The following is a 14339-nucleotide window of genomic DNA, read 5'->3' on the forward strand; positions in this document are numbered from 1 at the left end:
CTAATGAGGCTATTTCTGTTGTTTTGAGTTTTCTACTTTAACAGTAATTATACATTGAGTAATTATTCTTCATTTGCTGATGTTGTTATTTATGGCGGGAGCTGGCATTTAAGAAGTACCTGCATGCCAGTTATAGAGGCCTCTTGTTCTTGGTAGCTTTAGATTTATAAATCGGTTTATATATATTTCGAATAGATGATGTATTTATTTCATACCAGCTTTGAAAATTCTAAGTCTTAGAAGCTCATGACTTGTACCACCAATCCTTGAGATTTTATATAAAAAGCTTAGTTATTTTATTTATTGATTCCTGTTATCCTATTTGAGTTGTGTTTTTCTATCATTTGCTTACCTAACGGGTTGGGTTCGGTGGCATCACGACAAGCAGGGTTTTGGGACATGACACTAAGCTATGAAAATTGCAAGTAAAGATGAAATGCAATTCAAAACAACAGTTGCCATACTTCCCTCAACCTTTCCATATTCGTACCAAACCTCTGATCAGTTTTCCTTAATAACCACATGTACACCATCAAGAGAGAAACATGAGAAGGTGACCCTATGGGCATGGATCCATATCCACATGCAATCATGGCTAGGAACTCGACAAAATTCATAAAATTCAAACACTCATTAACTTACGAGTCCAACCATACCAAAAGCATCCAATTCCAACCATAAATCGACACTCAAATCCTCATATTTCACTTTCCACTAATTCTAACTTAAATTCATGAAAATTAGGTGTAATAATCTATGGGTATTCAATATTTATGGACAGAAGTGATTAAATTCACATACCTCTTCATTATAGGTGGAAATCTCTCCAAAACCCGCCCTAGTCCGAACTCGAAAATTCCAAAATGAGAGGAAAAGCTCAAACCCTCATTTTTAAGAACCTTTCTAGTGATCCCGCATCTACCACCGAAAAGTCCGCTTCTGTAGAGTTGCTTCTGCGGTCAAAATTCGCATTTGCGCAATCCAATTAAACTCTCAACCTTCCGCTTTTGTGGACCATCACCTGCTTTTGTTGGTCCGAACCTATGGAAGTTTGACCTGCGCAGTCCTTCCGCATCTGCGGTGCGAGCTTAGCCAGTCACATTTCGCTTCTGTTACCCAAAATCGTTATCTGCGGACTCGCAAATACGGTCCTTCTTTGCGCTCCATATCGTTGCACCTGTGGCACTGCATCTGCGGTCATACCCACTGCAGGTGTGAAAGCACTAGAATCCTGAAGCTTCAGCCAACACTCCAAGACCCAAAATGATCCGATAACAATATGAATCACCCGAAGGCCCCTAGGAGCCCATCCAAACATACCAATAAATCCCAAAACACAATATTAACTTAGTCGAAGCCTCAAATCACATCAACAATATCAAAACCAGAAATCGCACATCGATTCAAGACTAATGAACAAATAAACTTCCAACTTCCAACACTAATGCCGAATCATATCAAACCAACTCCGTTTGACCTCAAATATTACACACATGTCATAAATGACACAATACTAGGGTATACATAATTGAAGGGGGAGGTTGAGAGAATATAGGGGCGGCTGGGTGGAGGAAATTGGATTAGGGTTTAGGGACGAGGGTAGTTAAAAATGGGGGAATGGTTGTGGGTCGTTAATTGATCACGCCCAACCATGCCTTATAAAAAGGACTAAGCGGTCATTGCAAATATAATCCGGCTTACAAGTTCGGAGTCGGATCCCACAGAGAACTAAGGCTTAGCTACAACTGTTCACTATCATAACAAGACAAGCTTGAATAATTCCTAACTTATAGGTATTAAGATTCATATGTTTAACAAATTAAATAACAAATTAAAATAGTAAATTAGCAACTAATGATACTAAGGGTTAGAGACAAGATTAAGGAGGTCTAGAGTTATGATTTCCCCCATTGTCGGAGTCCTTCCCGCTACGTTTTCTATAAATTCGCTTAAGTATTCTCTACCGATCATGAGTGCTCTTACTATCATAACTCTCTCTCGAGTAATTACCACAATTTACTAGATATATCTAGTTGGCATTAAGTACGGCTCACTCGGATCGCACCCAAGGTATCTCACCTTTAAACCCTTAGTATTGATCCCTCATATATGTTAGGAGTGATGTTGTTCAACAACTACCTAAATATGCACTCTCTCCTGAGTAATACATACTAAATAGGCACAGTCGATTGAGGGCCCTTCAATCAACAACAATAATAACGTAGTTGAACAAATAGTGAAAATACTACAACAAATCTATATTAACGTAATAGGAAAATTATCCTCCAATAGGTTCCATCAAAACCCTAGATAACAAATTTGCTATTCATAATAGTATACATAACTACAATACTAGAATTCATAACCAATAATGTAAATAGGAAGAAGGAAGTGAAAAACTCGTAGAAGAATTCTCCACCTTGCTACTAGTGTGTTCTTACCTCCTTAGGTCGAATCCCCAGTCTCCTCAGCCTCCTTAGGTCTAAATTATGTCAAAAGTATGTCCACTTCCCTCAAAATAACGTTTTTACATGTATTTATATCAAGTAGGGTCGGGCCCAGACGAAACACCTTTTCCTGCGCGAAATAGGACTCTGGTTCTGTAAAATTTGCACAGGCGCGCCGCACGCTGTGGCGCACTATGCGGCGTGGCAGTGAGAATTGGAATAAATTCAAAACATGAAAGTTGTAGCCCTATTAAACAGCTTTCCAACGATATATTGTGGAGCCCAATCGGAGTTCAGAGCGAAATGTTGTGTGCATTTTACTAGACAATGCGCCGTATGCCCGCTCGATTCTCCGTTTCATTCTTAACTATCATCCGTTGATCCCTGAACACGATCCCGGCTTGATTCCTTGGGCTTTTACTCATACTTCAAAGATCCAAATCACTTAAATTTATTCCATAATATCTACATAGCTCGGAATCACTCCTACAAGGCATAAAATACACAATTAGTGCAAAACACTAGCGCATAAAGCTCAAGCTCAACAAAAAATTGTAGTACATTAGAGTGTAATAAGAAACTAAAATACGTAATTATATCCTATCACCAACACCCCACACTTATACCACTGCTCGTCCTCGAGCAATCAAACTACACTTTATATAGATACGACCTTTCAAGAATATTTAAAATAGACTAAGCACAAAAGCGTAACATCTTCACCTCGAGATTTGACTCACAGTACCACACATTATTCACAACTCACCCACTTACTCTAACATAGAGGTCACTAAAATTACATTTCTTTCATGAATCAAGTACCCTCACACAATAAAAGATAGTAGTTCCACACAATAAATTTAAGAACAATTAGGAACTCAAGATAGAAAAAATTCACTCACTCTCAAAAATAACATTCATATGCCACAAAAGAAGCACCATAGGCTTTCCCGTAGTTTACTAATCTACTAATCCAGCTCATTCAGTCTAGGATCAAGTAGGACTTTAACAGGTTGTAATGTAGGCTGCGGGTCGGGTAGGATACTTTTAGATATAAAAGTGGCTACACCTCCCTAAACACTTTAATACATACGCTTTAACATTTAAAAACACCATACTTTTGTCAAACCATATCTCCACCTTCACATCAATATATATTAACTCCATACTTCTTTAAGCATAATTACATCAAGAGTCACCACTTAGCAACGAATATTTTTTTTCATAACAATACAACTTATTTTTTTCTTTTCTTTTTCAATTCAACTGGCTTCTATTTTTTCAAAATAATGCACCTTTCTCTTTATTTCATTAGTTCCACTCAAAAGCCAAACCAACCACCCCATACTTTAACTTTTACAACGTTCATAGCAATTCAAGTGCTCATGAGAGGTTGAAAGGTTTAAATAGATGGTTAATTAAAACAAAGGGGTAAGGCATGTAATGTGGTTGCCAAAGAAACAGGATTACAGACTCAAAGGGGTTTATCATGTTACACAACAAGTAGGTGGGTGAAACATACATATCTGGTTCAACAAAGAAACGCCTATATCACTTCCAAGAATGAAACAAAACTAGTATTTGGCTTTGCAAACACAAGGGGCAAGTTCTAGACATCAAAAGCAATGCACTGAATACACCCAAGCCTCACACGCACATGGCACATGACTCACTTAAGATTGGATCATCAAGACACTCTAGTCAAAGCAGTTAAGCAAATTTAAAAATCTATGATTTAAGGTGTTGTACTAGAGTCAAAAACTGCGCCTAAGCGTCACAACCAAAGTACGCGCTATTCTCAAGGCATAACAAAGTAAATAGATAATGCTTCAATTCAATTCATCTCACTGGCTCTTACTCCTAAAAAAATAAAACTAACTACACCCGGTTCAAATAAAACTCTTAGAAAAGAACCGCGACACAAAGAAAAACCAAGGGGGAATTACTACACTACCTACAAAGAAATCTTTTTGTCCCTTTTTCATTAGACTTAAGTCCCTCAAGAAAATTGTCTAAGATATCCATCGTCGGAAAAGTCCAATATTTTTTTTCGAAGAAAAACATTATTCAATTAAACTAACACAAGTAAAACAGCATAGAGAGTCACCAATACAATCTTCTCACCCCACACTTAAAATTGTGCATTGTCCCCAATGCACACCATAACTAATAAGACGGTAAATGAAACTCCCTGGTAGGACAAAGGCCGAAGCACTAGCAGCTCATTGGGTACTAAGACTTCTCCCTGGCTTGGTCCTTCATGCGGGTACCTCACACTTAGCTCCAACCATCTGGTTTGCTTTTGGATCCTTCCAATAACGTTGCTTTCCATGCTCGTAGAAAATAAAAATTGACACTACAAAAATAATATAATTAAAAAAAATAAAGCAGTAAAGTTGGGTTGCCTCCCAACAAGCGCTTGGTTTAACGTCGCGGCACGATGAGAATCACTTTCTGCCTCCACTTCGAACTTATGAATTGGACCCCCCAATTTGGCATCAAGTTTTTGGCTATGCTCCAGGGGTGGAGGAACAAATCTAACTGGCCCAAGAAACCATTGTAGCATTCTGCAGTTGGCCTTTACATGAGGCGTGTAATCCTGATTTTCTTGCAAGAAAAATTTCAAAATGTAAGCACCTTGTTCCTCATCCCTTTACTCCTCAAGTGGCTAGGATGACTCTATTTCTATATCATCATCCAAAAACAATGTGGAAAAATGCTTGGAGTGTGGACCAATGCGCTGTACTACATGAACATCGGGATTGTCAACATCCTCAGTATCAATGACGCTATAGTCAACTAAATATGTATCCTCAATATCCTTGGTTGACTTTAGTATCTCTTCTACGACATCCGCATCCTTTAAATCTAGTTCGATTGATTGTTGGTGTTCTACTCTGGCCTTCTCCTCTAGCTCATCCCCGTATTTTTTTATATCCTCCAGTATAATGGCGATTTCTGCAGCCAATTCATGCTCATATCGGCTACTATCCAGAATGTCAACTTGTTGCGCTTTACAAGGTTCAATTAATTTATTCGCTTGAGCCTCCAAGTTGTGAATAGTTGCCTCTTTCCTTTGTACCCGCAGTTGTATCTTATCATATTGTTCTACAAGGAACATTAGCATATCTTCGATCTTCTTTAGGTCAGCTTTCCTACGTTATTTGTTCCTGTTATCCTCACAACAATAAGAAGAACCATCAAAGTAAGGGGTTGGGGGAAGATAAGAAATATAAGCACAACTATGAATGTGACAATCTTGACCACCACACATATCACATACATTCTACACATAAGATTGAGTTGGTGCACAAAACTCGCTCTCAGGAATATCTTGATAATTTTTCACTTAGTGGTTTCCTCCACACTATGCATAAGGGGGATCAAAAGTAGAATTACCAACATCAAAACTCTCATAATTCCAGGATGCCATATTTCTCAAATTAATAAGTAAAACAAAAAAAAAAATCAAATACAAAAAATAAAAATAAAAGTTCAAACTTGAAACCTAGCAATATGTACACCTACAGCTACACCGTTAGTTCCCCGGCAACGATGCTAAAATTTGATCACGCCCAACTATGCCTTATAAAAAGGACTAAGCGGTCGTTGCAAATATAATCCGATTTATAAGTCCGGAGTCGAAACCCACAGAGAACTAAGGCTTAGCTACAACTCTTCACTATCACTAAGAAGACAAGCTTGAACAATTCCTAACTTATAGATAATAAGATTCTTGTGTTTAACTAATTAACTAACAAATTAAAATAGTAAATTAACAACTAAAGATACGAAGGGTTAGAGACAAGATTAAGGAGGTCTAGAGGTATGATTTTCCCCATTGTCGGAATCCTTCCAGCTACGTTTTCTGTAAATTCACATAAGTATTCTCTACCGATCATGAGCGCTCTGACTGTCGTAACTCTCTTCCGAGCAATTACCACAATTTACTAGACATATCTAGCTGGCATTAAGTACGGCTCACTCGGGTCGCACCCAAGGTTTCGTTATCCCTAATCCCACCTTTAAACCCTTCGTATTGATCCCTCATATACGTTAGAAGTGATGTTGCTTAACAACTACCTAAATATGCACTCTCTCCCGAGTAATACATACTAAATAGGCACAGTCGATTGAGGGCCCAAATACTACATCAAATCTATATTAACGTAACAGGAAAATCATCCTCCAATAGGTTCCATCAAAACCCTAGATAACAAATTAACTATTCATGATAGTATGCATAACTACAATACTAGAATTCATAACCAATAATGAAAATAGGAAGAAGGAAGTGAAAAACGCGTAGAAGAATTCTCCGCCTTGCTCCGAATATTTTCTTGCCTCCGTAGGTCGAATCTCCGGTCTAATGCCGTCTNAGAATTCTCCGCCTTGCTCCTAGTGTGTTCTTGCCTCCTTAGGTCGAATCCCCCGTCTCCTCAGCCTCCTTAGGTCTAAATTATGTCAAAAGTATGTCCACTTACCTCAAACTAGCGTTTTTAGATGTATTTATACCAAGTAGGGTCGGGCCCTGACGAAACACATTTTCCTGCGCGAAATAGGACTATGGCTCTGTAAAATTTGCGCAGGCACTCTGCGGCGCACTATGCGGCACGGCATTGAGAATTCGAATAAATTTAAAACACGAAAGTTTTAGCCCTTTCAAATAGTTTTTCAACAATATTATTGCGGAGCCCAACCGGAGTTCTGAGCGAAATGTTATGTGTATTTTACTAGACAATGCGCCGTATCCCGCTCGATTCTCCATTTCATTCTTAACTATCATCTGTTGATCCCCGAACACGATCCCGGCTTGATTCCTTGGGCTTTTACTCAGACTTCAAAGATCCAAATCACTTGAATTCATTCCATAATTTATACATAGCTCAGAATCACTCCTACAAGGCATAAAATACACAATTAGTGCAAAACACTAGTGATTAAAGCTCAAACTCATTTAAAGTGTAGTACATTAGAGTGTAATAAGCAACTAAAATACATAATTATAACCTATCATCATTGATCCTCTGAGATCAACGGCCAGGATTAGAGGAGATACGGGTCAAGCCGGAAAATGGGTCCTGATGGGGTTATAATTAAAAGAGGTCGTTTGGTTTGGGCTAGGGTAGTTTGGGCTATGGTTTGGGCCAACTTTTGGTCTGAAAATTGCACTTATTTGCGCCAGATTTAAAATACACGAAATTTATTAAAATATAATAAAAATTACTAATAAATAATATAAAAATATTATTTCAGAAATTAAATACTTAAAATAATAACTCAGACTTATAAAAATGTAATAAATGCTATTTTGACATAAATTTATAATAAATGAATTTATTATGGAAATATAGGTTAATATTGCAAATATTGTAAATAATAATAATAAAAAGTGCAAATATAATTATATAAAATGATATGGGTATAAATAAGTAATTTAACTCACTCAAAATAATTTGAAGAAATAATTAGTAGATATTTAACAATTAAAATGCAAGAAATAATTTTAAAAGCTTTAAAAATTATAGAAACTACTTATCTAATCCCTATAAATTGGATAATAATGCCAAAATAATACTTTGAAAGTATATGGAATACTTTATGAAATATGAGGGCAAAATTGGGTATCAACAGTAGGCACATATAGACTACGACTTAGGACTGAAGTAGTGCGCTTTAGGTAAATAACTTATAGAATGTAATCGGGTAGCTGGAGATGATAATCTGCGCTTGTAGATAATATGAGCAACCATCGCACTTAGAATTCTATCGGGAACCACACTTGTGGACCTCGAAGAGTACCTAACACATTCTTTTCGATGTAATTTGAGCCCTTACCCGATCTTTGTTAACACGGACTAGCTAGACAGAGTTATTTGCAAATAGATGTCCCAACACACCTTAAAAATCATTAGATGGAAACTCTTATCTTTCTATCCTCCTATAAAAGAGTTGTCACATGTCGAAACCTGCTTTTACAAGAAAATGGGGCACGACAGAGGGCCCAGAATATCATTTATGCTCAAATTCACAATACAACATGGATATAGAACCAACAGTCAAGAACAGTCATAACATATCTTATCTGTTGTGGCGCGCAATCCAATCAAGACATATTATAATATACCAATATCGTTGCGGCGTGCAACCCGATCCCTAAATATATAACATGAATGTACAATACTACAACCAATGACGTCGTATTTCATAATGAGCGCAATAAGGGAAATACCCAATTAAAGACACAAGACAAATGAAAGTGTCTATCTAGCAACATATGGAAACATAAAGCAAGTAAAGACAGTCATTAAACTGAAGACGCTGATAAATGGAAACATAAAGCAAATTAACGTAAGTAACGAACGAAGGTATGAATTTAACAAGTAAATGAAAGTGACAATTAAAGCATGAACACGTAGTAACATTGAGTAAATCAAGGCGGGAAGTAATTGAGGACAACAACTAAATAGTTCAACCCGCGTGCTTAACCCATGATAATGTATGTGCACTCATCATCTTGCACACGTCGTCCCCACGCATAAAATCAAGTAGAAAATAGATCAATCAAGTCCTATTTCCATGAAGTCATGGTTAACCACGATACTTACCTCTTTCCGCAACCAAATAAACAAGCAATTATGGCTTTGCCTTTCGAACAAGTATCCAAACCAACCGAATCTAGCCAATTATCAATTACACAATCCAAATTAAGTTTTAGAAACGACCCATGAATGAATAATGTTCGATTTTCATTATTTTTGAAAAAATTCAACAAAAGTCAACCCCGGCCCGCTAGGTGGATCTATTTTAGGATCAAATCCCGCTTACCCATTCACCCCCGAGCCCGGTTACATGATTTGTTCCGTAACTCAATTTCAATTTGAGGTCTAGATCTCAATTTTATAAAATTCCTAAATTCTACCCAAAACTTCTAATATCTACCTCGAAATTCATGGATTTGATGAAGAAATTCATGTAAAATTAATGGAAATTGATGAAAGGTAAATTAGAGTTGCTTACCAATAAATTTGGGAAGAAACGACTCTCAAGAAATCGCCTCAATGGAGTCTAGGGTTGAGAAATGGTGTAAAATATGATATGTCCCATATTTTTCATCTTTTACCTAGTTGCAGACGCCGCAATTGCAATCTCTAGTTCACAATTTCGATATTCACAATTGCGAAACACAGATTGCGAATATGATCAGTGCATTAGACCCTCAAATATCGCAACTGCAACAAAAGCCTCGCATTTGCGACTACCCCCATGTGCGCAAATGCAATCAAGCTTCGCGTTTGCGAAGCTGGGAAGCATTTCCAAGTGTCGCAAATGCGATTGGTATATCGCATTTGCGGAGCTCCCCCATTCCGTATATGCTATCCAAATTTTGAAATTGCGAAGTGCCCATTTCCCATCCCCTTCGCAAATGCGAGCAGTCGCTCACAAAGGCGAAGCTCGCATTTGTGAGTAGTACCTTGCATTTGCGAGATTTGCAGGTTTACACCAACAACAACTATGCATCAGTTGTTCCAAATCAATCCGCAATGCATTCGAAACTCACCCGAACCCCTCGGACTATAATCCAAACAAGAATACAAGTGTAATAATATCAAACAAACTCGCTCTCTTCCTTGAATCATCAAAATAACATCGAATAACAAGAATCGATTATCAAAACTCAAGATTTCACATTAAAATGCAACTTTTTCCAACTGCCACCTAATATGCCGAAATGCCCTCGGGCCATTTGGGACCCAACCAAACGAGCGTACAAGTCCAAAATTATCATACGAACCTACCGGAATCGTCAAAATACCAATCAGATATCGTTTCCCAAAAATGTTGGTCGTGGTAAACTCTAGCCTTATTTTAAGTCAAAAATTATATTTTCTTCAAAAATTTATGTAAAAACTTTTCGAAAAACTACACGGACCACACACGTAAACCACTAAATGTCAAATGAAGCTATAAAAGGTCTAGAGCACGAAAATTCAGGCTAGTACTCAAAATGACCTAGCGGGTCGTTATAGATAAATTATATTTTTCTATAATCCGTTTTAAATAAAATTACAATCACGTTATTATATTAAACTTTAGACGAACTAATCATTTAAGATTTTAAAGTCTATTATAAATTTTCCACTTGTACTTTTCGTAAAATTTACTTTTTCAACCAAAAAGGTAAGAACACTCACTCCTAAAAAGAAGTCTCGGTGAAGTAAAAAACTGTCCATGCAATCTAGTTCTTCGGAAAGTATAAGTCCTTATATATTTTTTTAAAATGTTAAAAATTAATCCAAAGGAACAATGAGTGATTGAAAATTTAATTTTACTGATGAAGAAATATAATTTTGTAGGAAAGGATTTTATCCAAGGTAAAAATTTAATTGAAAACTTCTTACATAGAAAGATTTAATAAGTAAAATCTTAGTTATTTAAAAGTCCTATATAATAGGAATTTACTTTAAATGATAATTTTGTCCAATATAAAATATTTTTTTAAAGTGTAAAAAATGCGAACGACATTCGCTAAGCATTTTCGTGCTTTTGATATAACTAGTCTTAGAATACGCGCGTTGCGCGTGTACCCAATATCAATGCCTATTATTATTTTAAAGTCATATATAAATATCTAGTTTCTATATACGTGCGAAAATCCTTTCTCAAATATTAAAAAATATCTTTGAATAATAAATTTTTTATTAGGTATATATTGCAAAAATATTTATACCGTCGTTGGTAATAACTTTCAACTACAAATCTGTTCAATATGTCGATAGACCAAAATATATCAATAAACATCATGGTAGAGCAGAGATTATACTACATTCAATAATTTATGATACGAAGGATGAATTAGAATATATTAGCTAAGTTATTTAGTCAATTGTACAAGAAAGTTCGTCTATGGTACTACAAAAGTAAAATATATAAGGAAAAAAAGAAGAAAGTTCAAATCCAAATCAACCGAGTCACACAGACTGCCGACCTGAAAGTAACTCAATCCAATATGCTCACTCCGAAGGAATCTTCTGCGAATTCGAAGCCATTTCTTGCATCTCTCCAATATTTCCATGTGGAATCATTCTTGACATAGAAATATCGCAAATTCGGTCACCATTTACTACCGAGCTCAAGCCCTACCCATACACAAATTCAGAAGTTCTTATATGTTACAATGATTAGGAACTTTTGAGAATCTTCTCGATAAACACTCACCTTACTCAGATCCTCAATACATAGCTAATATGCACCGAGGAACCCGCGCTTCACTAGCACATGACTATTCAAAGAAATAACCAAGCAAACCCCTCGGCCCAGAAACTGATACAACACATGATCCTACAATCAGATCATCATTAGCAGACTTGTATATGGTAAAAATCGGAGGGCTCGATTTTGTGATCACTAGGGCGCCTAAAAAAAGACCACCCTCGGGAGGCTCGAAGTCTAGCTCAAAGTTCACCTCGAGGGTTCGTGATGATCGACCTCGAGGCAGTGCAAATCAACGGCTACGACGCATCAGCGGGAAGTTCCCAAGGAATATGATCAAAACTAACAAAGCCTGCAAGGGAAACACTAGTCTGTACCAGACTAGTGAGTAGCTGTTCCAGCTATGTTTTTTTGTAATAATTGCTCATGTACTATGATGGGATTTTCCTCCTTATATAAAGGGGATCCTTGTCATTTTGTATAGATATCTGATACACGAGACACTTCATTCAATACAAGAACATTCTTTCTGCTCTCTAACTGAAACATATTCTCAATTTGGATCTATTACCTACATTTATTGCTTTATTTACATTTATCTCATTAATTTTTCTTCATTTACTGCTTGTTATTGGTCATAAAGAGCCGCAATCACAACCCTAGTAGCTGTTAATCCTTCATCAACCGACCCTTTACGAGCATCTGACTCGACATCGAGGCCCCGCACGCGCTAGCTCGAGGCCCCGTGTCACGCCCCAAAATCTGAGGAGCGCGACCGACGCTCAACCGAGTAAACCCGACCGAGCAAGCCTGTTAGGTCTCATTCTACCCAAACTAACTCATGAATAAATAGGAGATGGACTCCATTAATCAAATCCTATAAACATATCATTAACGATTTCCATTTCATTTTCATTAGCAACTTCATTCACCATTTTAAAGGTATTACAAGTTTTATACATCATTGCCAAACATCAATATTTCTATTTTAAATCCCAATACCCGACACTACCCACAACCTGTCTACGGAGCCTCTAAATACAACTGAAGAATAATATGGAAATGCCGGCAACAAGGCTCCGGCTATACCTTACACAAATACTAAAATAAGACTCCGGGAAGAAAAGCGGCATCAGCAACGCAGGGCCCCGAGAGGAAAGGGGCTCACCAATACAGCTGACGGAAAGTGGAGGAGGTGCTATTGACAGTGGACTGGAGTACCTGCTATAGAACCACCTACAATCATAACACGAATGTAGCACCCCCGGTAAAAGGGACGTCAGTACATTTGAATTGTACTGGTATGTATGAACAAACTTTACCCCAAGTAAAATCAAATAACACACAAGTAACAGACAACAATAGAATCAACGATCAAATGCACGTGAAAGAAACAATCAAAGCCAAATAAGTTTCACAATCTCTCCTTTTCCCCTTTCAACATTTTTCCTTCACATCAATGATTTTCAATAGTGATTTCGATCACTTTTTCCACCCATAATACCTCGGCCGCCCTTATTACCTCGGCCACCCTTATCACCAAAACCCACACCTTATTATTTCGTGTTGCGGCATGCAACCCGATCTCACCGGACAAATCACAATTCACACAACAACAACAACAACAACAACAATTCACATGAATTTTCATAAACATCAATAACATTTCCATCATATACAACAGCCCAATGTACAATTTAAGTCACAACTATAATTGCCCACGACAAGCCACATATGATATTACCACAGCTGTTTTAATTGCATCAATTACGATTTCTTTCCATCATTTGTTACACAGCTCTTACCACACAAACACATTCACACACACACATTTGGCTTGTTGCCATTTACTTGCACCATCATATCGGAAGACTTAACCAACAACGTTCAAGGCACATTAATCACAAGAATTAACAAATAGTCCACATAAGTAAACACATACCAGTTACTCGTACACCAAACAAGGGGACTTTACAAAGGTTGAAGTTAGCCATACATACCTCGTTTAAGCTTTCCTTAAGTTACTACAACGTTTCGGAAATTCTAGCAATTCCAATCTACTTTGAGACATAACAAAATTGAACACAAATTAGAAAGGTATTCATGGTTTCAGCTCATTTGAACATTTTATCAAATACTAATTGAGCATCTTAAGTTCAAATCTCTTTTTCAAGGTTTTCCTTCATTCCCAACCAAATCATTACTTGTTTATGTTCAACAATCTTTCCACAACCCTAATTTATACATGCATGTATACATAATAGTATTACACCCGAGAATCATACCTCAATACCCCATCTTATACCCCAAACTCGAAATTAAAGCCTAATGTATAGAATCTTACCTCTTAGATGAAGATTTTATGATTGGGCTCTTTGATTCTTGAATGTTGATGCAAGGTTGGATGATTGAATGTTGGGTTCTTCTTTATCTCTAAAATGCTCTCAACTCTCTCTAAAATCAGTGGAAAAGTGACTCCAAATGAAGCCCCAAAGATTATATATGAAAATGGGGTCGGGTTATAAAAATAGGAAGATTTACCCTCCGAATGCGGGTCTGCGATCGCATAATGGACCGCAGAATGGGTATGCTGGCCGCAAATGCGTCGCCAAACTCGGTGCCCAAAATTGGGCTACACTGGTCCAGTTTGCGGCCAGATTTGCGATAGCAAATCAAGTA

Source organism: Nicotiana attenuata, chromosome 11 (genome assembly GCF_001879085.1).
Source record: "Nicotiana attenuata strain UT chromosome 11, NIATTr2, whole genome shotgun sequence".
Classification (NCBI taxonomy): Eukaryota; Viridiplantae; Streptophyta; class Magnoliopsida; order Solanales; family Solanaceae; genus Nicotiana; species Nicotiana attenuata.